General features: G+C 39.7%; 1 long non-coding RNA gene across 1 annotated transcript in view; it reads left to right on the forward strand.

Moving 5' to 3' along the window:
• The window catches only part of LOC116183305 (uncharacterized), a 118,512-nt gene that overhangs the window by 53,969 nt on the left and 37,671 nt on the right, over positions 1-26,872 (forward strand). The window contains exons 2-4 of the long non-coding RNA XR_004147905.2: positions 3,480-3,559; positions 7,401-15,041; positions 15,251-15,389. This is a non-coding gene — a long non-coding RNA (uncharacterized LOC116183305). The remainder of the gene's footprint in view (positions 1-3,479; positions 3,560-7,400; positions 15,042-15,250; positions 15,390-26,872) is intronic.

Below are 26,872 nucleotides of genomic sequence, written 5' to 3' on the forward strand. Positions count from 1 at the left end.
CCTGGTCGAACAGGGTTAGGCTGTGCCAAAGAAAGCCTCTGTGCCTGTTTCATTTGAAACCAATGGAGGGGAAGATAGTTCGTTAAGTCTGCGGTTTCCAGAAATGTCTCTGATGTGGAGTTAAACTTCTTATGTTTTGAACTCTTGTTTTGTTAAATGAGTGCAATGTTACTTGTACAGCCTGAATTTTAATGACCTGTTTCTTGGTTTAGAAGATGCAGTCACATTTTCAACCTTTGAGGCTGTGGTTGGAGATTAGGTAGATAAGTTAAAAGCCTGACCAACTCCCCTAATTAGGTTTTGGTTCTTGCAGTATATGCTGAACTTTACAGGTCATATTTCCACACATTGAACTCTCAGTCTATTTCCCAACACACCTTGAACTTGGAGTAAAACTTGAAATTTCTTATCAGAAGTATTTTTTATTTGGATTTCCTGGAAGTCCTGGACTTGTCTCACAGAAAAATACTTCTTTTTTTTCTTTTCTTTTTTTTTTCACTAAATTAATGCATCCTTTGAAATGGTGAATGGTTTCAAAAAGTATCTCTCATGTGAGTCAAAACAGGAACTGCAAATACTATGTTCTTCTTTGAAAAGCAGTCGACACTTCTATCACACTTCTTCCATTCTCCTTGTGTTGGCATTCTCAGAAATACACAAGGGACAATTTTCCAAGAGGTCATAACCCACCAACATATTAGGAATAAAAAGTAAATAGTACTTGGAGAGGTGGCCTTTGGAGAATGGAGAACTGGTACCTGTCTGACAGGCCGTGGGCTCCTGATCCCCCAGATAATTTGTGAAAATGGGACTTGGGGTGGCCAAAGAGCCATCATAAAATGACCTGCAGACCTTTGGGAGAGGCATCCTTAGGGATGGTCTGTGAAGATGGTTTGACACTGGTAGCTGTAAAATTTAGTCTGGCAGATTGTAAGGGTTTTAGCAAGTTTAAACTACCTCACATGCATGCTCCACAGCTGGTGGGCAGGAATCAAAGAGGAGCTTATAGGGGATGTCACTGAGATGAATGCAGAACATTAAGGCAAAAATATCCAACTCCACTTTCTCCAAGTAGGAATTTATCATTGTGCCTAGCTGTTACAGTGGGTGGTCTCTGTACTACTAATATGATGTAGCTGTTAGAAAGGTATTTCCATCTCTCATAATTTTCTAGTGTTTGCTTACCCTTGCTGTGACACTGCTATTGACTCTGAAGTTGTAATTATAACTAATATTTCAGTAATCCTGATGATATATTGCAACAAATTGACCAACAATTACATAGGAAACAGTATTGTGGCAGTCACCAGGGACTGCCTGGCATAAGACAACTTTAATTAGACCTGACTAATACCTTATCCTGCCTCCAGGGTACAGAGGATTTTGAGTGCTAAATGCTAACATTTCTATTAATTTACATGATCTTAGGAAATGTCTGTTTGCTAATTGTTCAAATGAAGGAGTCTCCTTTTGCAGAAATAGTGTAGTTTACAGAACATGGAGGAAAATAATTTTAGCTGCTATTAGCTTTAGTTGAAACTGCCAGCATCCTGAGTTGCCAAGATCAATCAGTTCTGTAGGGAGAAGAGGAAGTGCTTGCAGATGCGTCTGGCTCCCCTACAGGCACTAAGTTGAAATGTCTTCTTCCTGTATTCAGAAAGTATTTTGAAATTCAAAGTATGTGTGTAGCAATTTAATTTGGTTACCCAAAGAACTATGCACATGATCTGGAAAGGAAAACTACCCTTTTCCACTCCAGCCTCTGCAAGAATGATGTTTCTATTTTGGTGAAACCTGTGGCATATGTCATTTTTCTTTCAATATATTAGTGAGATGCAACATGACAAGCTCTTGAGATTTATAGGCTACTTGTAAGGGATCTTTAAACCACAAATTAGGAAAAGACAGTCCTTATATTCTGTGTCCAACCTCAAAATACATATACATTTGCTTTTAAAAATGTGCAGTTTCCACAAGGGGAAATCACAGTTTGCAACAAACACCACAGGAGAGATTATCAGATACCGACCTGTCTGTCAGTTGAGGGCTGCCATTCCAGATATCCCTATGCTTTCCTCCACAGCACCTCTAATACAGGCACTACCATAATCCCTGTTTTCCTCTTGAACTGCATTCCCAAATGTAGCTCTGCTACAAAACCAGCCCCTCTGTGGTGGCTTCAGGGCAGTGGAAGAAATGCATTCAATTACATACACAAACATAACCATGGAAAGTAAAATGGGTTCAACTTCTCCCATATCTTTCTTATCTTGCTTGTTTCCTAAGCTTTGGAACAGGAGCCTTGTTTAAATGTAAGTTAGCATAACACCCTAATTTTAAATATGGACCTGTAGGCAGCAGTATAACATAAGTGTTAATGCAGTAACTTTGAATGTAGACCTTAGCTGAACCCTAGAGCCATGGTGGTTCTGCAGTACATATACAGTCATTCAGGGGTGATCCTTTGCTTGGATAAAATGCTTCCATTCAAAAGCAACGATAGTGTTTGAATTAATTAAGTTATAACTGAAGTTTTTTCATGATGCTATCTTAAAGCAATAACTTGCAGTGGTACCCACAGCCTAATCAAAATCAGGCTTTGTGGTTTTAGGTGATGCACAAATACTTCTGTAGACCTGAGGTGAAAAATGTGGAGCATTTCTAAGGGAATTAAGAACCTCAAACTCACCTTTTGAAGTAATCTTGCTACTTAGGAGCATATTTTCAAAGTGTTTATTGTCCCTTTCAACAGCAGCAAAGAGCAAATGATGGAGAGCTGCGAGTCATAGGCTGGGATTTCGGCAAGCCTGAGGTACCAGTGTGCACATCTGCAGCTATTCACACCTAGGTACTTCTAGAAAGCTGAGCCTAGATACCTCCCTAGATTAAAAAAAAATGGAATTAATACCACAAAGCTTAATCATGAACAGAGAAATGTGAGCCAGAATACCTTTAGAAAACAATTTTCAAAGGTATATTTTCCCCTCAAATTGTAAATAGGCTGCCTGGAGAGTTTATTATATGAGGTTAGTTACAGCAGTAACTTGATTCTGACAGCTATCTGTCTGTCTGCTTAGCTATGTTGTTTAGCAAACCCGTAGTTATGCTCCCAAGCCACTGTTGAAAATTGTCTTTAGAGTTGCCCTGAAGCACCTGTACTGTGCCTGGGAAAGGAATGCACAAAGGAACAGAGCTGTTAAAAGCAAATACTTACAACAAAAAAGATATTTTTATGTTACAAGAAATTATACCTCTTGTGTAGTATGCCTTCAAAATGTTAGAAGCATTTCTGTCTCAAACGTCCTGTGAACAGAAGGCAGAAGGAAAGCTCCTTAAAGGCTCAGGCTCACTTTGAGCTTTCACTGGTAGAATTGGGGTTTGTCTGCTGTCTTGTATAAACTAATTTAATGCCATTTTTTCTGGAAGGACATGTTATCTCTTGATCTTATTGGTCACAGAAACTTTTCTTTGTGTATCAGAGAGACAATCATTCACACCATTTAGAAGAGGCAGCAAGGATTCTCCCTCCTGCAGCAGCTCTTCAGCCACAGGAGTTTCTGTAAGTGGTTTCACATCTCCCCTCAGCTTCCCAGCATTGTCCTACAGTACAGACTGCCACTAGCACAACCAGATTGAAGTGAGACTTTAATTAATCTGGTGGAATCAGGAAGAGGGCTTGAGCATGGCTGTGGTGTAAGATATACTTAAAAGAATTTTTTACTGTGTCTGAACCAAGCTTGAGTTAATCCTGAAGCTAATTTGAGATCAAAAGCACAGAGACTGTTTGAAATCTTATCTGAATCAGATTGCCAGATCATTTAAGGCAAACATTAAATAAGATTGCTTCAATTACTCCAATCAGTCAATCTTGGTAACTGAGATTGAGTTCTTCACTTCAGAGGCTGATCAACTACTGTTGGGTTTGGGTAATAAACGGGGTAAATTAACTGGTGTGTATTCCTTAGTGCTGCAGTTGGGCTTCTGGAAAGAGCTCCTCCACGTTTGGACCACACCATGGCACGGGCACAGCTTGGGTTCACAAGTCTGGGGCTATTTTCTCCAGCATACCAAGGGCTCAGAGTCAGCGTTTGAGTTTTGATCTACTGTCAGTTTAGGCACAAAAAAATTCTCACCTTTCCAGGAGCATTGCCTTTCTTAATAGATTTAGACCATTAGATAAAACAATATTGTAACACTCTGTGAAAATTGAGTGACCACAGGAGATGATCACTACAATATGAGATAATTATTAAAAATGTTTTAACTGAACCTACAGTTAGAACCTACCTGTAGTACACTAAAGTTCTGCTGAAATCTGACAAAATCTGCTCATTTAAAAATGTACCTGTGTGTGAGGAGATTGGTTATTTCATCTGTAGTGGTTTGTGTTAGAAGGTAGATAGCTCAGATACCAAATATCAGGTTATATGCACAGAATTTTGCAGATATCTTTCCTAGCAGAACTTTTATTTTTTTTTCTTTTTTCTTTTCAGGATTGGTTTTGGCTTGAAGTTCCCATGGTTTAGAGTTCAGTTTGGGCAGCTGGAATTCAAAACTGGAAATGTGGGGCCAGGTTTCTGCTCTGCTTTCCAGTGCCCACCCCGAGTAAGGTCCCTGGGTATATCCCAGCCTCTCTTCCCAGACTCTAAAATGACTGACAAAGGGTTTCCCTGCCTCAAAAATGAATTGAAGCCTCTGATCAATTGCACAGAGAAAAGGGCTTTTACTTTTCCCCTTGGTTTTATGCTGCTTAGGACTTGTAATTCTTACATATATCTTTCATTTTGGTCATTCCCTTTTTTGTTTGGAGTAGGAAAAATGTATAAAGTTGTAAAAAAAAATGTTTGTTTTTTTTTTTTATCAGAAAAAAGAACCTGTTGCTCTGAATTACAGATTTTCAGCTCCCAAAAATATAAACTTGTGATTCAAACTAGAACCAGGCATAGGTATCTTCTTTTCCTTGCTATAAATGTAGCTATTTCTGTACCCAAAATGAGACTCAGATTAAGGCCAACAAATTCCTTGGGCAGAGTCTGAATTCAGAAAAAAGCTGAGGCCCCAAGCCACCAAGTCACCTCCCATGTAAAAGAGGCCAGAGGAATCAATAACATATGTACTTTACAGCATGGCAGTAATAGTGGAATTTTACAGTGGCTTTCAGTTATAGCCTTGAAATTTATTTCTTTACCTTCTGTGTATTAAAGACACATAACACTTGCTGGGAGCAAACCAAGAGATGTGCATTAGATCCCAGTACATCAAACAAGCCCCAGTGTAATGTAGCCACCCATTTATTTTGGGTGCCTATGGTATATGACAAGCTCAAATATGCTTGCCTCTCTTTCCACATACACTTCACAAATTCACAAGACATAGCTTTAATATTATTAGCATATTGTTATTTAAGAAAAAAAAAAGAAAATTCTTCATTAAATATAATAAACATCTGGTTGTGATTGGGGAAGAGATTGCTATTTGAAGTCATTCTGAGAGGCTGATAATGCTTCTCCTAAAACTATCTACAAAATCTCTTCCCTCTTATGCCCCAAGGCCTAAAAATATGTATTTTTTTCCCCTTTGATATCCTGATACTTTCTCTCAGGAAAGGTCTAGTAGGAAAGAGTGCTTAAGATCCAAGGGAAAAGTTCTTATCTATTGCCTCAAACTACAGCTTTTACCTGCTTAACACCTGTAGTGTGATTGATAACACTTTACAAGATGAGATAAAGACCCTTAATGCCATCAGCAATATTCACACCCTGGCAATCTTTGCTCAGAGAAATGTGTATTAATGTGTAGTATTGCCATTAGCAATATTCACAGCCTGGCAATCTTTGCTCAGAGGTAATGTGCATTAATGTTCTGTTATTACAGTAGTAGTTTCTATTTTCAACTGTAAGCCAATTTATCGGGGTGTGTAAACTTTGCTGAGGACATGCAGTCCCAGCACAAATATGACCAAGCACATTCTTGTTTCATGATTAGATCTGTATGAAAATGAGGAGGCAGTGCCTGCATTTGCTTTGTGTTGTGAAGCAGCTGTAGACAAACCTGTTGCTGTGACAATGTGAGATAGCAGTTGGGAGATTTGGCACACAAGCTCAGCCTGAAAATCTTCTTATTCCTGTCTGTGTCTTCTCAGATGTGACGTACAGCCTGGTGAGATCCTACACGGGTTTTCACACCACCCTTCAGACACCTTTGGGAAATGACAGATATTTTAGCAAAAGCACAACCCTATACTTTGTTCTGCACTTTTCTTAGTTCACAGCCCCAAATTTTGGAATGTCATACTGGCTCAGAAACCCTGGATTTCTCTGACCTAACTTCTTGTGTTGCTACTGTTTGTTTTTGCAAAATGAGTGTTTGCTGCTCTGTAGTGGTGTAAATGAATTCTCCCGGGTGCCAGGGAGAACATCAGAAATTCAAACTAATAAAAAGTAGCAAAGAAATAAAAGGAAGGAAAATCAGAAAGCAGAATGATCTTAATGTCCCCTGGGGCTGTACAGTTGCAGTAGTGGGAAAAGAAAATTTCATTGTAGTAGATCTGGGAGAGAGGAATAGGCCAACCCAATAGGACATCCAGAAGTTGAGGGCTATCACTTGGACTGCTGGCATTTAAGGACAGTCCTGCCAGATGAGGCTTGATAGCATTTATACCCACCAGTCTACAGGACAAGGCAAGGAAGGATCAATTCCAGATCCTCTGAGCATGCCAGATTTGTCTATACTGTGGTCTTCTTCCAAGGCAGTGCTAATCTCTGTGCCTCCATAGTGTGAAATCCCACCCTGACAAAAATATTTTCAGCCATTGGGGTTTTCTGAAGAAGGACACATCACTCTGATCAGCTCCTGCATTAAGGTTATTAAATAAACAAGTATTCCTACTCATTCCAGGTAAAATGGCAGGTACCACCTGGCTGGAGCTTTGTCCATGGAAGAAGGCAGAGGTCTCCTTCCCTTTTGCATCACAAAAAAAACCCAAACTCTTCAGGGGACACAAAGACAGACAATGTTTGTAAAGCTCTTCCTGATCACTGGCTCTGTAGGGAAGTGTTTTAAGACTTTTTTTGGTGTGTAATATTTTTAAATAATAACATCAATGATCTCTGATCAATGACAGAAAGTGATGCCTTAAATACCTGTTAAAAAAACCACTGTGTTATGATCTCATCGGCAGGATAGTTGTGCTTTCTAATTGTTCATTTCCATTGCAGAGAGTTGATAATTAAAGATGTCATGTAGACCCACACAGGAAGGAAAGAATTTCACAAAATATCCTGTTTCCCATCCATCAGATGGGAATAGAGTGGGGGCTGAGAGAATGAATCAAAGGATGAGCACAAGAATATAAAGCTAAAGCTGCAATAGTGACAATAAGGGTTTGTTCTTTTCCACAGGAGCCTGTCCCAAGAAAGGATTCCTGATGGGACATTTCCTGTTCACATTGCTGTCTTTCTCATGAGAATCCACTTTCAGACCCCCATGCCTCCTTGTGGACTCTGACAGATGGTGGCATCCAACTGGACCCTGACTGAGCAAAGTAAGGAAGAGTCAGTGACATGAGATAATACTGGTGCTGCTGGAGTGTGAGGCATAATCCACAGCAAACACTCATGTTACAAGAACTGCAACAAGAGTAAAAAATACCTATGTGATTGCTTGTGGCCACTCCAAATGAAAACAGTGCAACAGATCTCAAGAATGCAAAGATGCTCCAAGAGTTTTATTCTGTTTTGGTTTATGTAGGCTAAATTATACCTATGGGGTCCTGCTCCTGTGAAAAGATTTCTTGGAAAGTGTTAAGCATATCTGATGCTTATCAAGAATGCTTAGGAATAATCAAATATATTTGATACTCTGTATAATTGCCCTTGGAATAGATGTTCTGCCAGTGGCACTTTTGGTCTAAATTCCTACTCCTATCTGCCTTGAGGGTTTGAGAAAGCAATATTTGCTAGGTAGATATGCTAAGGATGCTGTTCAGCTGTACAGCAGCATGCTGTGCCTATGTAGTGGCACCCTGCATCTCCTACTGAGAAACTGGTAATTTAGTAATTAGTAATTCACGCATTCTGAGCCTAGAAATCTCTGTCATTATCTTGGTACCTCTTGTAGATGCCAGAAGAAACCTACCCAGAAAACACCCGACCTGTGGAAAACATTGAAGATTTTTTTTTTAACTCTTGGGTGGCCTTTGGAAAGAGAATGGAAAAAAAAAAACAAAAACCAAAAAAAACCCCCAAAAACAAACAAAAAAAAAAAAAAAACAACAACAACTTATTAACCAGGTATCTAATTCCAAGTTTCAGAAGTTCAGTAGACACCAATATGTGGAGAATATAAAACCACTACAGAAAGCATATGAGACAGAAATAACAGAGAAATTTGATAGGTCTGATGTAAAGTCCCAGATGGATCTCCCTACTCAATGGGACTCTGTTGGTTCTAGAGAAATAATCTAAAAGCCACTGGGAAAAAGCATTACTTTTCCACCTAAAACAAAATTTCCACTTTTTGAAAGTACTTTTATTCCTTATAAGTTGGCAGAAACTTTAAGAAGAATTGATAAGAAAAAGGCAGTGCTGTCCTTTAGACTGAGGAGTCTGGTACTCTTGTCCAGTCCTGATGACATCTGCCTGGCTGAGTGCAGCCACTGAACCCTGTGGGTACCACATGAACAACAGATGCAAATCCAGAGTCCTGTCCTGACAGAGAGCATAGTCAGTGTTGCTCTGGAAAAAGCCTGTGACACAACCTTGGAAATTGTGAAATTTAATGTATGTTTGAATTCCTTCTTCTGTTAGACTGATACTCTGTTATTCTACATTTTATTGAGGGGTTTATGAATTACTAATCTTAGTTCATAACATTATTGGATAATTAATACAAATGGTGGAAAACTGAGACAGGATGGATTTTTGAAAACATCATCACATGCTCAAGTTTCCAGTTTTGTCTCTAGTGACATTGTCCAGAAAGCAGTGGCCTTCACAGTAGCAAAAACTTGACCATGCACTTCTACAAAAGCAGGTGTGAATTTTCTTTTATTTTTTGGGCCTCTAGTGGTCTGTTTGGAAGGAATTAGTAAGGGCTATAAAATAAAGGTTTTCTTTGGAACACAAAAATTAAAATAATCAAAAGCAGTGTAGAACACAAATTTTCACAATTTTCTGTGGACTTGAGGTATTTGATACACTCATTGCACAATAGCAGCAACACAGTTTAGCTATTTAAACAGCTATTTAACCACAGTTTAGCTGGTTTAAATACACTGAAATGCTCTCTATTACATCTGAAAGAACAATTCCAGAAGAACTAAAATGGAGAGAGCTTTCTCAGTAATTCCTCTTCCAGAATAACTCTCCTACCACTGTTGTTCAGGAATAACTGTAGACCCTATCTGTGATAGCACCCACTGGAGACAAACCTGCACTGGCTGACACCAAAGGGAATATCATACATTTCCTTATCATATCTCTGAATAGCCCATCAAGATCATCTCAAAATGAAAGAGAAGTTGCCTATGGGTTGTGAGAGGTGACAGCAATTACTAAAGGAATTATGTGCCTCACTGAAAAAAATTCACACTTACAGTCTTGTATTTGAATATTTTCAGTATTTTCAGTTCAGCTAAATCCTACTGAGGAAAGGTGGTTTAATTTGTCATTTGTTTTTTTTTCTTTTTTCTTTCCTTTTCCTTTTGACTAATTATTGCTTTTTACCTGAAATCACTGTTTATATCATTCAGTACTTTATCACGAAGAACACCTGTGTGGAAACTGGAAGCGATAAGGAAATTTTCAGTATATCACTGTTTTCTATTAGCTAGGTGTGAGCATGTATAGAAGTTGCTCTCTGTCTCCTATTTAAGTAAGATAAGGGAATTGTGAAGTGGGGAGTGTTCTACACATGGTTAATTTGTAAAATCCCACCTGAAGAGATAAACACTAGGAAGCTGTAAATTACAGGCAAAAACAATGTCTCACAAATGTTCACTAAGGGACTTTATCATTCAGTTTTGTTCCAGAGTGAATCTTGTGTTATTTTCTTATTTCTATAAAACTTGTTAACAGCTATGCCACAGAGAGGTATTCACTTACATTACACTTGGGCACCGTGTTTGCGCAGCTTCTGGGTGTTTTACTGAAATAGTACTTGCAAGGATGTATAGCTGAATACAAATATAGGGAGAATCCTTAATATAATAGAGTGGGTTTGGGGCAAACAAATTCCGAGGGGTTGTGCTGAGCAAATATGAGTGCTCATCTCTGTAACTTCTCTGGAAGTAGAGAGGAAAGAGGATTTGTCCTTTGAAAATACTCATTTGAAAACATCCTGACCTGAAAATAACACAAAGAATGAAGGATGGACTTTGTGGACAGCACTGGCCTGGGAATCAGGATACCTGTCATGTGTTTGCACAACTTTTCCTTTCCCTCACAGATGAAAAGTGCCTAAATAGTGCTGGATTCAGAAGCCTCAATTCTTTTGTAGGTCTGTCAATTTCCTTCTTATTTTTGAGTTCCCTGATGAATACCAATGCCACTATGCTTCTCATTTCCTTTAGACTGAAAGCTTCTAAACTGCTCTTGCCCTGTTCATACTCCTGTGAAGATCTTACATTCCAATGTAAGATTGATCTGCCTCACTCAGACTGATGTAGTTGAGTGCCTGTAGTCAATCCTTCACACACAGAGTTGAAAAGCACAGAATCACTGTTGTCTAACCCAAGGCATTCTCCTACCTCCATGTTTAGTATGCAAATATGGAGCCTGGCTTTTCAATCTGTTGAATGCCTAAAGCATCTTACCTCTCTTTGAAGAGTTGATTTTGCTTATCTTACTTTTTTAAAACTTCTCAAATATCCGCTTTCTCAAATATCTTATACAAGACAAGAATTCTCAATGGCATGATGCAGACCTCCTAGGGTGCTAGCCCATCACTAGCTGGGCTTGGAAAACCTTACCAGTCTTGCTCTGCATTGGTTAAGATTTATCACTGTAACTACACAGACACAAGATAGAAGTCATGTTTCCTGTGACACAAAACAACCAGGAGGCTTTTGTCTAGCCCAGAGATCTTGACTTTGCTTCACTGATCAGCCCTATGTCAAAAAAGCCATCCTGCTGCTTTTTAGGGTTCTTCTCACAGCTCCCTTTGTTTCCAGAGTGACTCCCTATCTTCTGGTACCAGGACTGATGAGTCTCCCTGGGTGAGCTGAACTCTCTCTGCCCATGCCAGGCCGGCTCCATTGCTAGCAGCTGCTTTGCTACATGAAGGGACTTAAGTGTTGCTTCCACTGAACTGAAAAGACTGGACTTGGCAAGCCCCTTGGCTTAATGAGGTCTGCAAACTGTCTTTGAATCCAAGACTCCCATGATGGTAATTGTTAGCACTTTTCAACACAGCAGTCTTTATATGAGGTAAAATATTCAAAAGTGCTTAAGTGAAGGTCAATAAGACCCAGCTATTAAAATAAATAAATAAATAAACCCCAGACCCATAATTAACAGATGTTTGTGGTCCTGCAATAAGTGAAAATATTTTAACAGCCTTTTGGTAGAAACCAAATGGTGAAGTAACCCTTTGGTTAAAAAGCAGCATAACTGTGTAGCCTGATGGGAAGGGCTCCCTCACTGAGAATAAAGGAGCCTCTGGGTTCAGGGAAGAGCTTAGTGCACAGACAGACCAAAACAAAGCCAAAAGGAGGATGCTTGGCAGAGCTTCCACCTGCAGAGCTGTACCTTGGGGGAGCATCTTGTCTGCAGCAGGATAACCTGCTGCTTTTGAGGCAGCTTTTTCAGGCAGTGACACCTCAGTAATTTCCCTGGGAGCTGTTTCCATGTCTGGGGCACCACAAAACAGGCAGCACAGAGAAAAGCTGCACAGCAGGCTGGCTGCATGGAAAGCCACAGCCTGGTGATCCCCCTTAAGCTGAGGGATGATGTGACATCTCCAGGGGACGGAGATGTCAGCTTCAAAGACCTCCGGATACCAAAGTATTTGTCTCTTGCATACTGGCTACGGAATCAGAATGGGGAGAACGCTGTTTCTTCCTTTATGAAATTTAGCCTTTTAATTTCCTTTGCTTTTACTACGTGCGTCCAGAAACAAAGTGTTTCATTTTGGGGGTCAGAAGGAGTTTTTCAGTGCACATGAGGCTCTCTTCTTTTCATTTCATGGAAAAAATTAAGAGTAGGGGGAGAAAGGGAAGTTGCATCTGTTCAATGCAAGCTTCCAAAATGTTTTGAATTCAGCACAGTGGAAATAAATGCAATTATTCACACAACTCTACTCATTTTGCACACGGAAGAGATGATTCACAACTAAAGATTTTTTTTAAAAATCCCATTCATTTACACAGTGAAGAAGCAATATTGAGCATGGGAATATATGTTTTGGATTAAGGACCTGGGTTTGTAAGCATATATGATGGAAATTGAGGAAAAATCCCACTTAGATTTGAGTTCCTCCTCCTGGTAAAGCCTGCAGCTTGTGCAGTCTATCTGGTTATAACTTGCTTTAGCAGTAATAACCTGGTGTAGGCTGGAATACAATCTTTTCACAATAAACCTCAGCTCTACTAATCTGACTAGCTTTGACCCAAGTATTATCAGGCTGCTTTCTCTTGCAGGCTGTGGAGGTATAGTGTAAAATTAGAGGATCTTTTGCCTTTAGGTTGAGCAAATGAAACCAAATTTATGGCAACAAAAACTTTGGCAGCTAACTTGCTGTCTCATTTATCCTTCTAAACATAAATGAAAATCACATGCAAAATTTTATTAATAAAACAACTGTCACTCTTGGTTATTTTAAGCCTGAACTCTGCCAAATGCAAATACAATAAATAATTTTAGAGAGAAAACTGGGTAAGCCAGCCCAAAATCTGCCTTTTTATTTTTTTTATAGAGATGCCAAGACTGTTTGATCAGCATGGGAGAGCAATTTGTTGACTCACGAACCTAGCTCTCTCTGATTACTGCTTACATAGCACTTTGGAAAGGTTGGCCAAATACCTTCAAGTCAAGTACCTTGTTATTATGAACATGAGTGCCAGTAACAAAGAAAAAATAGCCTACATGTCATTGAATAATAAATCATGGAGGCAAATAAATGGCTTTTCTAAGAAATGCTCTATTTACATTTTGTCACGTGACATGGCTTTGCTTACGCTCGTGAACGTGATAACACTTAAAAGAATGCTTCCTTTTCACTGCAGCATCTTGGCATCAATCATCTCAGTGCAACTGCATATTCTGGGATCTGTTTGCAATCAGGCAAACGAAGCAACAAGGGAGATTAAGGGGTAAGACCAATTGTGAGTGCTGGAGCTGTGTTGGTAAACGTAGCTGGCCTTACTCAGCGGTCAAAAACTACCTCCCTCACACGAGCCTTTGGCATAATTACTCATGCAGAACAGGTATTCATCCTCTCCAAGCACCACATAAATGAGGCCATGGTAAAGTTATGCAAAGGAAACATGTATCCAATCTGATAAGAAGTCCCTAATAATTGCTGGTATTTTCCATAATATTAGTTTAGGGCTAGAGCCACAAAAAAGGTTTAGGCATGTAAGCTCTGCCTAACTGCCTCGTAGGCATTTGTGGCCAATATTTAGATCCACAAAACCCCTGTTCAGCTACTGCCTAACCCTAGAGGCGTCTGAAGTCTGCAAGTGCCTATGTTCCTGCCAGTAAAATTCCTGAGGTGCCCAAAGGTCTGCTCCTGGGCATGCCTGGGACTGCCTCTGTTTTTTCTTTTTTTTTTTTTTTTTTTGTCTTTCTTCTCTTCCCTTCTTGAGCTCAGTAAGTAGATACTCAGCTCATATTTAACCCCTGACGGCATCCACCAATGGGAGTTCTGACAAATATCCTTTGAGAAGCCCCAATAGCCCCTTGACCTCAAAAAAGCCCCCCAAAAAAACCCACAACCCCAAAAGTAGTGCAGCTGCTGGAAATAGTAGTTGAACCTCAGTCTAAGCTCTCCACAGTGAGAGGGCACCTGACATTAGGTCCTTTCTCTGCCAGAGAAGGGACACTCCCGCTTACTCCTGTGCTCCAAGCTAAAGGAAAGGATTTTTATCTGTCTAGGGCATCATGAGGGTTTCCCCAGATGAGGCTGGTGCTCTTTTGCAGGACGCAAACCTGCCTTTCTTGGCTGTGTGAGGGATGTCCCTGGAGCTCTGCCCCAGCTGGCAAGTGTCCCTGTGCCCTGCTGTCCAGCCAGCAGTTCTGCTTCCCTGTCCCAGTTAACACCCTGGGGTGCCAGGCACAGTGCCAGCTTCAGCAGGGAGGGTCTGGGAGCACTGCAGCTTTCTGCCTCCAGCCTGGTGATCCAGGCACTTGGCAGGACTCTCAGGCTGTGCTTCTGGATGGCCAAACCAGCCATCCCTGCTGCCAAGAATGGGGAGGCCCTTCTCTCTCACCCCACGGTCACGAGCCCTGCCCTCTCTTGTGGCAGTTCTGGCATCACTGGCCTCTGCTGAGGCAATTCAACTTCCTAAAATGCCAGAAAGGCTCCCCCTCACACCCTTGGCAGGTGTAGCCTTCTGCAGGTTTAGTGAGTTATGTCATCCCATGAAAGGATCCAGCCACCCCCAGAACTGGCTGGGAGAAAGCCTTGTGAGCAGCCCTGCTGGTGGGGATGAGCTGGTGCCAGCTCCAGCAAAGACTTTCTTCAGGCATCCCAGAAAACTAAGAAGCCTAACCTTTTTTCTTTCTTTTTCAGAGAAGAAGTTCAGTGGCTGATCTGTAAAATCAGCCTGTGACCATCTTGCACAGGACCTGATGTCCACAAGAAGTAGCTAATGTGGGCACCCTGCACCAAAGGAAGGTGCAGACCAAAGTGAGATAGCTACTTTTTTGCCAGCAAGATACTTCTTCAAGTGTCTTTTTAATAATCTGAAAACAGGTGTGGAAATGTTCTCCGGAGTAATAGGAGTCAGGTGAATGGGATGGAGGCATTTACGTCTTCCTGCTTCTCACCCTGTCAAATGAGATCTTGGAGTTCAACAATAAAGCAAGTGCCAAATGGAGCAGGTAGGAGAGTCAGCAGAAGGAAGGTGAGATAAAAAGTCAGAATATAGCTGGGGTTAGGAGGGAGAAGGACGAGCTGATGGCTTTCCTTGTGTTTCCTGGATTTAGCACCTTGTTGCTTCACAGTAAGTGGCCACCTCCACTTCTTCAGTTAAAAAAAGCCAGAGAATCTCACACAAGTTTTATTTGTGTCCTTCCTGTTGGGCTTTTAGGAAAGAGACCTCAGCCTGGGTATAGTTGGGCACCAGCATTTAACAGGCCCAGATGGAGTACAAATGACTCAGATATGGAGCTGTGATTTGCCTTTCTCAAAGGGCTAGGACTCTTTTGGATTCAAGTTCTCGTGCACAGGTAGGTGGCTACATAATTTCAAATCTGTCAGTGGTCCATTTTTTATTTTGGTGAAGAAAGAGTAGAAGAATTTTTTTTCTATGGCCATGCAGACTTGGATTAATTGTGCACACACACACACATACTTGCCTGTATAGTTTCCAGTTCTTAGATGTATTCTTTAACCATGGTTGTACTGGTAGCAGGAGGAGGCAAATCCACAATTTTCCAACAGACATCCCAATGTTATGTATGTAGCAGAGGTTATGTTTGGACCAGAGGGTGGTTGATCTAGAACAGGTTTCCCAGGGTAGTGGTCACAGCACCAGTCTGACAGAGTTCAAGATGCATTTGGACAATGGTCTCAGGCACATGGTGTGACTCTTGGGGTGTCCTGTGCAGGGCCAAGGATTGGAATTCAATGGTCCACATGGGTCCCTTCCAGCTCAGGTTATTTTAAGATTCTAAGGAACTGGAGCAGTTGGCTGGGATGGCTGGTGAGGTTTGACTTTGACATCAGTGTCAAATGCACATGATGCAAGTGTAAGAAGGACAAGACTTGCACTTCACACCTGCTGGTGGCTCCTTTGTTTAGTGATAGTTTAACCAGGTGGCATCTCTTATTTGGTCTCAAAAATAAATATTTCGTTTCTTTGACTTTTCAATATGTGGTCACATCATATAAATACCACGACTTGGTAGACACACTAGAGAAAAGCAGGATAATGCCTCCAACTCCTTTTCTGTCACATGTATGTTTATCTTAAGATTTTCTGTCAGTGTTGAGTGCTGTACATATTGAGCTGTACAGATTGAGCCCTTCTGCATATCTGTGAATTCTTACTGCACCAAAGGCAGAGTTCTAACCACCTGGAGGGGCTTCCTAGTGATATAGGATTGCAAAGCATTATTAACAAGCAGTGTGTTATATCTGGTGAGAAAACAAAATAAATGGTTTGCTGTTCAAGTGTCTGCTCCTTCCAGCTTCTACTTTGTGGTGGGCTTAAAATGCCTGGGATGCTTTTGCTTTCTCCATATCTCACCCAGTTTCAAGCATGGAATAAACCATGCTTTTTCTCAATTAAAGAATTAAATGCAGGTTAAATAAATAGTGTTGTCAGCTTCTGCTGTCTTACAACAGCTTGAATTTGAGACGTATTACAGGAGGTCTCTGGTGTTCCTGCTCTCTCCCCTGCTCTCAGCTCTGCTACTTGGTCTGTGAGAAAATGCGTCCTCCTGGTAGTGCCATATTAGAAAGGAGGGGTGAGTGTTTCCTGTCTAGTGGAGCTATCATCAAGTTTCAGTCCAAATAAAGCTGAAAGAGTCTGCAGATTGGGAGGCTTTTCTGGTGAGATTAGCTCTGTACATTTGTTTTTATAGTACTATGGTTGCCAATCAAAGAAGCAAGCAAGTCACTGCTAAATCCAATGCAGACTAAACAGCAAGGGGACTGGTTATGGGAATTTGCTTACAAAGAGATTTCCTGTTCTGTTTGGAGGTCAGTCACAGTAAAAATAAGATAGTAGACATATTTACTTGGTCCCTCGATGTATAAACGTACAAGTAATAATCCCAGGTTAGTATGTGAAGAACATGGGCAGGAATCTGAAAAGTACCCTCAGAGAGAGGCTTTTTCTTGATTGTATTGAGGGGAGACCCTTTCAAACTGACAAATGCCTTAGTTTTGTCCTGGTTGCCTTAGTTTTCAGACCACAACAAGGGTGTAGATCCTTAAAGACAAATTATGGCAGGTTATTCTTTTGCAATCATACTGGCAAGTTTCTCTCTTAGGGATGAACTAAACTGTTAGCATGTTTTACAACCCCATTTTATTTTTGTTATCCTGAATTTTCATGTAAATGAGAGAGTAGTCACTCAAAAATCCTGTCTCCAGGCATAATTTTAGAAATTAGTTAGAATATCAAATTGCTTCATCTGATGCAATCACACTCTTCCAAATAGGAAGACTAGAGTAGGTTTGTCATTTGTGTTGCCTTGGGGAGCTCCAGGATATGTTTTATGTAATCACACTGACATATTATGGTGAAGTTAGAAAGATGCTGAGGTCAAATCCACAAATTTAGGACTCCTCTGGGCAGCAGTGTCCAGTTCACAGAAGAAGCACAGCCTGGGGACTTTTTCCATAAGACAGTGAGAGTTTGTTCCTTCCATTATCCTCTGAAGAAGTAGAACTGAAGCTGCTTTTCCAAAGAGGATTTAAATGAATATCCTCATTCTTCCTATACTGCATAATACAAGTTCTGCAAGAACAGCCTCAAGGTTTGTCAGATTGATTTTTGCTTGGAAAATTTCTCATTGGAAAATCAACCAGTGACAATTTCTATGCAAGTTTTCTGGTGCACTGGGAGGAACTATGGCTTCCCAGCAGTGTGGTTCATGAGTGATACAGTTGTTTGGCTTATTGCTCACTCATGGGCCTTCCCATTTCTTCTGAGGAAGGGAGCAAAGATGGGCTTTCCCACCACCTACTCCTGGGTATGATATTTCAGATGTGAACAGCATGGGCTAGAGCTACACATAAAGGGTTGGACAAAGGGGAGAGCTGCAGTTCTTGGTGACTGGAGGGGTTGGTACCTGTAGTTATTCCTGGCTGTGGATTAACATAGAGGGAGGAGTTCACAGCACTGGTCAGTAAAGTTATAAGAACCACAATTACAGCCACTGCCCTATCAAAGCCCTTTTATTCTTCCTCTCATTTAGAAACAAATGTACAAGCAAGCATTTTTGAAGTACTAGAGTCCAGTCAGAGTTCATCTAAGCCTACATCAAAGGTGAACCTTTCTTTTTAGATGTGCTACAGGCATGAGCACGGCCCCTGCTAGTCCAGTCTGTTTCTGGCTGATCTCTGTCCTTTTTGTTATGAAGTCCCATGAATTTTCCTTGTGTTGAGTAATGTTTTCTGGCCCTGCTCCCCTGTATATCCCTCTCCTAGCAGATGTTCTATATTCATTCTTCATGTATATCCTATAAATTTTCTCTTAAGCCAACAGATTCATCCTTATGCTTGCCATGGTTTTGTTCCCTTAAATGTCTATTTGCCTTCAGAAGTGTACAGACACGTGCTTTTATCTCTGTTGCATTTCCAGCCTTCACGTCCATATATCCAAATAGAAATGCTAATCAAGTTGAAAATCTGTAGTTTAGTTCTCAAGATACAAACTTTCGATGAACAAATGCAGTTTACTCCAGTAAGTGTATTTGTTGCCTGTTATGACACTAAAATTCATTTCATATTTTGAGAGCCCTTCAATATTTCAAGATTCATGCATTTGGACTTAAGCTGGAGTTAAGATCTGTGAGGATTCTTCTTTAAGGGTGAGGTGTGTGATGCTAGCAGCAGACCATTTCTTTGCCAAATATATAGTTGATTATTTTTTGCAACCTTGGCCAATATCTTCATCTGTACTTGTGTGTACCCCAAATTGTCAAGCACATGAGCTCTATGTTATCTGTGATTCTCCTGGTGTAATATCAAATCATGTGATACTTGTGTTGTGCTTATCTGCACTTTGTCTTAATAGTGACAAACAAGCCAAACAAGAGCAATAAAAGAAGGTGTCCTAGTTTGACAGTGATGTCTGTGCTGCATTTATTTAACTGGCTAATTGAATCTAAATATAAAATTTTGCTCATATCAATTATCTTTGCTTGTATATCTTAACTTCGTCAGTAGGTGTTGATTTCTGCAGTTATTTGCTTTACTAAATCTTCCATTTCTTTATTTGGATATGAAATACAGTGCTTCATAGTTCTGGGTGTTAATCTTTTTGTCTAAATCAATCCCTTCTTATGACATTGATCCATTTGGCATGTCTTGAAAGCATTCTGCAGATTTCATAATGTCATTCATCCTTACTTTGAGTTTCCTCATATGAGAGCAATTACAGTTTAAGCCAAACACACAATGTTGTCATGTGGAAAGAGCTGTGACATATCAATATTGATTGCTGGTGGTGATTCTGATTGTACTAACTCAAATTTGTTAGTGTTTCCTGTTTGAAATTGCTACATTTATGTTTTGTGAACCAGCTTGTTGATATTATTTTCCTTGGTGCTTTTTGGGTTGGCTGGCATTTTTTTGAAGTTAGAGCTTCAATTTTTCTACATGTCAGTTGGAATAATTTCCCATTTCCTCTATAAATGTAGAACCTGGAAAGATGATTCAGATTTCCCTCTACAGCAAAGGTTGGCTAACCTGGTTGGTAGCAATTCTGCCCAGGCAGTTCCATGCATGGATGCTATTGTTTGGCAGCGTTTGTCTTCCAGTTAGGATGCAGACCACCTGCCCCAGTTCCACCAGTTTTCCTAAATTCTGAGTCCAACCAGAACAGCGTGAAGCCCAAGAGGAGGCAAAAATTGGCCAGAGATGTGGGTCCTGCCCCTAGCTCTGAGCTGAGAAAATAGAAGCACCACCACATCTGCCTGTTCCACAGAGAGGGAAGACAGCACAAAGGCCATGGGAGGCACCTGCCCCACCTGGAAGGGCAAGGGGAGGTTTCTGACAGGACATCTGAGGGCTCCTAGCAGAGGCCAGTCCTAGTCAATTCTTTGAAGCAAAGGCTGGCAGAGGTGTCACCCTCTCCCCAGGAACAGTGCAGTCTCCCCAAGTGCCACACATCTTGCAGAGTGCTCTTTCATCCTCAGTCTTTTTCTTTCTCTTCTATGGATGCTGTTAGTGTGCACATTAAATGGGCTGCTTTTCTTTAGGTCTCCCTCACTGCACAAAGTTGAATTTTGACTTAAGTAAAATACAGTTCTATGCAAACTAACAATAAAACTGTAACCTCTGTACTCATTTTTTCCTCAAGTGGCACAGTCTCTAGGTCTTTGCAGAATTCATTGTGTTTTACTCCATAAAGAACATTTTTACTTTCAATTTTTTGTGTCCTTGAAGTAGGAAAATATTTCATGTGATGTTTGGAAGCAAGAGTAGCTATGCAGTCTTTAATTTAAAAAAAAGCCTTTTGACAATCTCCATAAGCTTTCTAATATATTTACTTTAAAATTATTTTGGATTCATTATATGTTTTCTACAAATTAAAGCTGATACAGATCATGTATTGTATTAAGCACTTAATCTGCCCCAGAAATTCAGTTACTTTTACCCACTGGCCTGTCCAAACAATGTTGTTTCTTTGTTATCTGGATAACAACGGCCAGCCAGAATGTATTTTATTTTATTTTACTCTTTTGAAGTACTTTCTTAGATTTCACTCTGAGGAACCTTTTGTAAACTGGTAAAAATCTGAATGTAACTAGGGAATTTGAAAATATTTTAGTATTGTCACTGTTGTAGATCTTGTAACACACAGAACCAGAAACCTCAGTAAAACTCTGAAATTAAAGGAATATTAAAAAACAGCATTTTCTTCTGCATGTAATTTTGCATTATTCCCTGAAGTAAATCACTGTAAAATGTGTAAAAAATGATGGCTTTAGATACTAAAGAATGTTAATGAATGCTCATATTAAAAGTTTGGTTCTCTTGATCACAATTTGAGTTATACAGGAAAACATAGAGAAATAAATAAAATTAACACTGTTGTTTAAAATGTGGTTGTAGAAAGTCAGACTTGTAAATATGATTCCTCTGGTAATTTTCAACCTTCTGGAATGGGAAGATTCAATATCAGCAAAGTAGAAATTTTAAATATTACCTAAGTCTAAGTATTGAAAAAATGTGCCATGAAATGTGCCACACTGTCAGTATCATAGTGCAATAATTGAGCTGCTTCTCAACAAAGAGATATTTTGTGGTGTACAGTGTATCCTAATGTGCAGACAATGGAAATGACAAATAGGAGTTAATGAAATATGGATGTTGTCCCAGAACAAAATAAGTTGTTAAAGGGCAACAGGTTTTGGAATGGCTGTCCTGTGGCTGAGACCAATGAGGTGGAGGGCTTTTTCTGCTTTAGCTCAACAAAGTTTCAAAAATTTCTCACTGTATTGTCAGAATGTGTCCTACTATGCATTTCTTAGTGAACTTTGTACATGTATGACCCCTGATCCTCCCAAGATGTTCTGAGACTTGCATTACCTTCCACCTGAAAAAGGACAGTAAAAAGGTTGTCTCTCAAGTTTTAATGGGGAGAAATTAAAGGTATATAAAATAACAAGAGTTAGAAAGAATTTAGATCTAGTTCTCCTGTTTGCTCATTCATAACAGGAGGATTAGAGAACACAGTCATGAAAGGCGACAAGTTTGAACAGCTAAAAGGCTTTGTGTTGTTCTTTTAAACAAAAAGCCAAAGTTACACTTTGAAAATGCAGCCCTATTAGGTTGTCTTACCATTTAATTGTGAGACAGAGCAGTCCGTGTACTCTTAGAGATGGTCACACCACTTAAAAGCAAAATTAATGGGTTGGATATGTTATGAGTCAGGCATTATCTGATGAGTTGTTTGAATGATGGAAAGAGCTTTGGCAACAATTTCTTTGAAGAAAGCCCCTGAACATTATGGATAAACCTGCTGGAGGGAGGTAGCTGGGACGAAAGTGATGTGTGTGGCTCACCTCAACAGCCTCTCATCAGCTGGGGCAGTCTGGGATGAGAAATGGGCTAAAGCTGGATATATCCCATCAGCTGCTGTGCATGTCTCCCTCCAGCTGTCTTTGAGTTGGCTGAATATGCTGGAGGTGCATCAAGGGGCAGCCCAAGTGTTCAGGGTCCAGACATGGCACTGTGGCTGCCCAAAGAGCCCAGTGTGGTTCATGTTTCAGCTCGTGGGGTGGTGGGAAGTTTCTCGGAAATTGCAGATCATTGAGGTAGAAAGAGGGAACAACTTTGCCTGCAGCAGCTTGTTCTGACTTCACAAATCTTCAGGTCCTCTTTCCTCCCACTCGATCATCAGAAGTGGTGTGTCCAAATCCCCCTAGCTGCATTGTGGTGGAAGCTCCAAGAAAGGGTATTTTGCAACATTTGTGGTGCCCCCATAGACCTTAGTCCTTCCATGGAAAAAGCTCAGGCAGCCCAGAATTTGGAGTCCCATTTAGAGAAAATGTGACGGTCAAACCACTTCAGTGAGACAGACAAGAAGGAAATTACACAGAAGGTGCCACCTAATCCACATTCAGGAGAAAATTGTTGTACCTCTTCAGCTCCCTTCAGTTTAGGGGGATAAAACTGCTGTACCACGCCTCAGACTTCTCAGAAAAATCCTAAAAACCTGACAGAACAAACTTATTTATAAATGTTTGGAAGAAAATATATCACTAAACTAAAAGAAAAGATATAATAGTAAGCAAAGATATACTTTTAGCCAATCTACCTGTAGACCATTCTCTGACCACAGTGAAAATGTATCACATCTGCTTTAAGTGTTACATATTGTCAATATAATAGTTTTTTCATTATTCATTTTTAAGCTGAAAAAATGGAACAGAGGACTCCTACCATTATACTTTAACAGTACTCCATACAATTCACCTCTGACTTATTTTAAGAAGTTTCTGCCTTTCTATTACTTTATAGGTGTTATTTATTGCGAGGAATTCCCCTAATTTTAGGGAATAACTGTGGATATAACCACAACGTATAGAATTTTTTTGTGAAAATCTTCCTTTTTTGCAGTAGCATAACTCATACTAACCTGAGTTAATATGGAAAAAACTCAGGGCATTTTAGAACTCATATTTGGATTTAAGATCTAAGTTTAGTTCAGTGAAAGTCCTAAATTTTTTCTATTTTAAAAATTTATTTTGAAGTTACTGCTTTTGATTGGAGCTATCAGTTTAAATACCTTTCAAAACTGTTAACCAGTGTGATATGCTTTAAGTCACACAGTCAGAATCAGCGCTGAGGATGGCCCTGGATCATTTTCTTTTGTTGATCTCTCTTCCTACCTGAGATTTTAAAACCTTTCTCCTGATGTTTCAACACTAATTGGTGACTATGCAGGCATTTTACACTAAAGAAATCTAACAAAAAAGAAAAAAAAAATGCTTTTTTAGGTTTAGCATTACTGGCTGACCTGGTATTCAAAAAAGAAACAAAGTGTGAATGTTATGTGATAGATACAGATATATGAGTATAAAAATGGAAAATGCACCTTCTTGCCCCTTCCTCAAGAGGTAAAATATTGCTCCATACATGAACAAAAAATCAAATAGAATCCTAGTTACAGCTCTTGCAGAAAGCAAACTACAATCTATTTTAATTTTGTCACTGGTCACAAATACCATTTTAATGTTCAGAACTCCTAGTGCCTCCTTTTCTATCATGTTATTCTTTGTATCATGAAACAGTCCCAACCCCTTCTCCAACCCCTTAGAACGGATCATCACCTGCATTTGCAGGTGGAGAAGTTGTGGCAGAAGCTGTGTTGGAGCAGAGCAGGACAATGCCAGGAAGGTGTCCTGGCTGGGTGGCCCTTTCCTTCTCCTCACCCCAGGGCACATGGGCTTCCTTCACAAACAGCTGGTTGTGTGTTCCTTAGAGCTGGGCTGTAACTCTAACAAAATTGCTGAAAAAGCCAAATGTGCTTCCATAAATGGTATTTTGACCTTTATCACAACCCACAGTTCTTGTGGGTGTGGTAAAGCTCCTTTAGACATTTGGCCTTTGTTTCTGTTGCTAAATAAAATTTGTCCAGGGAGTGTGTTTGGGCACTGACTTCTGAGCATCCGTGCTGCCCGACTTTGAGTATGTTCCCTGGTTGTTTTGACCTGTGCTACATGGTGCTCTCTAAGGCAATGCTTACTCCTGGCACTGGGAAAGCAGAGAGCAGAAATCAGTTTCAAGAGGGAATACAGAAAAGCCTGAGCCACATTTAAATACTTCTTGCCAGGACAGACCTTTGGGATTGAGCAGACTCTGCACCCTACAACATCTCTGTGTGCTCATGAAACATATAGATCAGACTCACATGATCAAAGCACCGTTTTGGTGAGCATTATTTCAGGCATACTGGATGAAAAAAAAATCAACAAAACAAAAACAAAAACAAAAGCCCACTCAAATTGTGTCTATATCTTAGGGACATCGTTGCACGGTGCAAAGGACAAAGGTGGGGTGGTAGAAAGTGCCAAGGCCAAATACTGCAGATGCAGTCAGACTGGCCTTCAGGCCAGGAATATTCCCTGGATCTGATTTATTTAGTAGCCTTGACATAACATTAGAACTTAGAAATAAGTTCTTCCTACTTTTAAGTTTTACTGTAGCAATTGCTGACCCTTTTATTTTTTTCTGATTAGACTTAAAATCCATCTGCATCATGCCAGCAGACCTGCATAGAAATCTTGGGGAAAATTAACCAGATTTAATGTAAAACACCAGTGGGAATTTCATTATTAAGTTCTTACAATACATCATTATATTCAAATATTAAATATTTAATTAACATTTTTCAAATATTTAAGTAATAACAAAGAGTCAATTTCTCTTGAGCTAGGATGATAAAATATTCAAAATGTTTTCTATTTTTTTCTCTCTTTAATTTTTTCTGGCATTGCCAGTGCCTTTAAGATCTCAGTCCAGAAATATATTCAAACCTCAAGAAAGTGTATAACACTTTCACTCTCTTAACATGTGATTTAGAAATAACAATCTTCATTCATCATTCAGGCAAAACAAAGCTGCTCTGCCACTGATTTAAAGGTTGCAATGAATGTATATTGTCTTATAGAAAACTAGGAGTGCTGCAGATCTGAGGTTTCCTCCTCTCCACCAGAATGCACCTTGAGAAAATCTGTTCCTGTGCTCGTGGAATAGCTGTTGTTTCCGAAGTGGGAGGTGTTCATCTTCCTTCACCTTCTACCAAAAAGCAGAACTGCATCCAGCATGTAAATCTGCCACCATCTCAGCCTGGTACATTCATAAATGCTCAAAAAGCACGTGCACAGGCTTGGTACTTATTGGAACCAATGAGTTACTCATGTGCATCTGAAGGTAATTGAGATTCTTTTCCGAGGGTTTGTTCTTAGGAGCCAAAAAGTTTTCTAAGTGATCTAATGGGACTTTGTAAAATAGGCTGGTGTTATAGAATTTTCTTGTCTTTTTGCCCAAAATAGCCCCGTAACTTCCTGAAATGGGTTTTAACCATTTGGGGTTTTAACCATGCCTTTCATTCCACTGCTGTACCAGAAATATAGGCTTGACTATTCAATCTTGTGCTGCCCACAACATCTGGTTAATGCAGCCTTAGAGTGAGCTGCAGATAAGTGCTGGGGACTTCATAGACCTGAGCCCAAAGAAATGTTTAAAAGCTGCCTGAACCAGCTGATTCAGAATATACTTTGAGGTTTGGCATTTGCATAAAGAACATTACATGAACACAAAGAAACTTTAATGGAAATGTTTGGGAAGCCTGAAATTTACTTTAATCAACTGTAGAAATTTATAAGAGAATAGAAGTAAGTGAAAGTCTGGGTCATACCACCAAAGATTCCAGTTCTACACTATTCCATCTTGGAATCCATCTGAAATAATGAAAAGCTGGTTATCTCTGAGGTAAACCTCCTGACATGAATCAGTGTGTAAATTTCAGTTGTTTTGATTACTTTTAGTTGTTCTGGTGGGGTTTCTGTTTGGCTTTTTTAGTTTGTTTTTGTTATTGCTATTTCTATTAATTATTGTTTCACAAAGAAACAAAAAAACCCCAGATACATTAGTTCAAAAAAAGCACAACACTAAACCTTTTTACTCTAAATCAGTTCAATGCTAATGTATTTCACAGAAAGGAGCATGCTTAGGTCAAGACTGTTAAATCACATTAAGTATTAAAAGCAGTCTGTAATTCTACAATGAACAATACTAGCAATCACAGTTTAACATGTGTGGAATATGAATCAGAAATATTTTATTTTTCTGCCAAAGAAAATGTGCAGGAAAATTAGTTTCTCTCATGGAGACAAGAATTTTGAAATAGGAAGTTAAATGGCAAGCTGTTTCTTACTTTGGATTTTTTTCTTCTTTTTAATATGAATGTTAAAAACGAGCAGGTAGAAAACAGTTTAAACATGTTTCAAAAGCCTCTCAGCATATCAGCTGGCACAGCAGGTGTGTTCTTTGTTGATAGACTTTTTGAATGGGTCAATACCAAGTATCCTAAAGGTGGCAAGTAGAAAAAAAAAAAAAAGACTGTTAAGGCTCTTTCCAATCAATAATGCTGAAATTCATTGCTTTGTAGTTTCATTTCAAGACAAATATAAATATTTTTATAACAGTGCTATTACCTACTGCAAAGTCCTAAACTCTCTGTTTCTACCACAAGTTATTACATTTCCTACAAAAATTGTGGAGTAAAGTCCTAGGCTTGCTGTTTTGCAGGAAAGCACTGTTGCTGATCATGCTGTTGCCTTCTGGCCACAAATTTTCAAAGGGCTTGAAAAGTTTCAGCTTGACAAACCCAGCCTAGGACATTTATACTCATTTCTCTGACCGGCCTTTTTGTAAATGGCAAATTTATTTATGCACAGGGAAGGTGCTAGGGTAGATTAGGGGCTGTTTTCTGATTTCAGTGTTTTTGTCTGCTATGATGTAC

Source organism: Lonchura striata, chromosome 2 (assembly GCF_050655825.1).
Source record: "Lonchura striata isolate lonStrDom1 chromosome 2, ASM5065582v1, whole genome shotgun sequence".
Taxonomy (NCBI): Eukaryota; Metazoa; Chordata; class Aves; order Passeriformes; family Estrildidae; genus Lonchura; species Lonchura striata.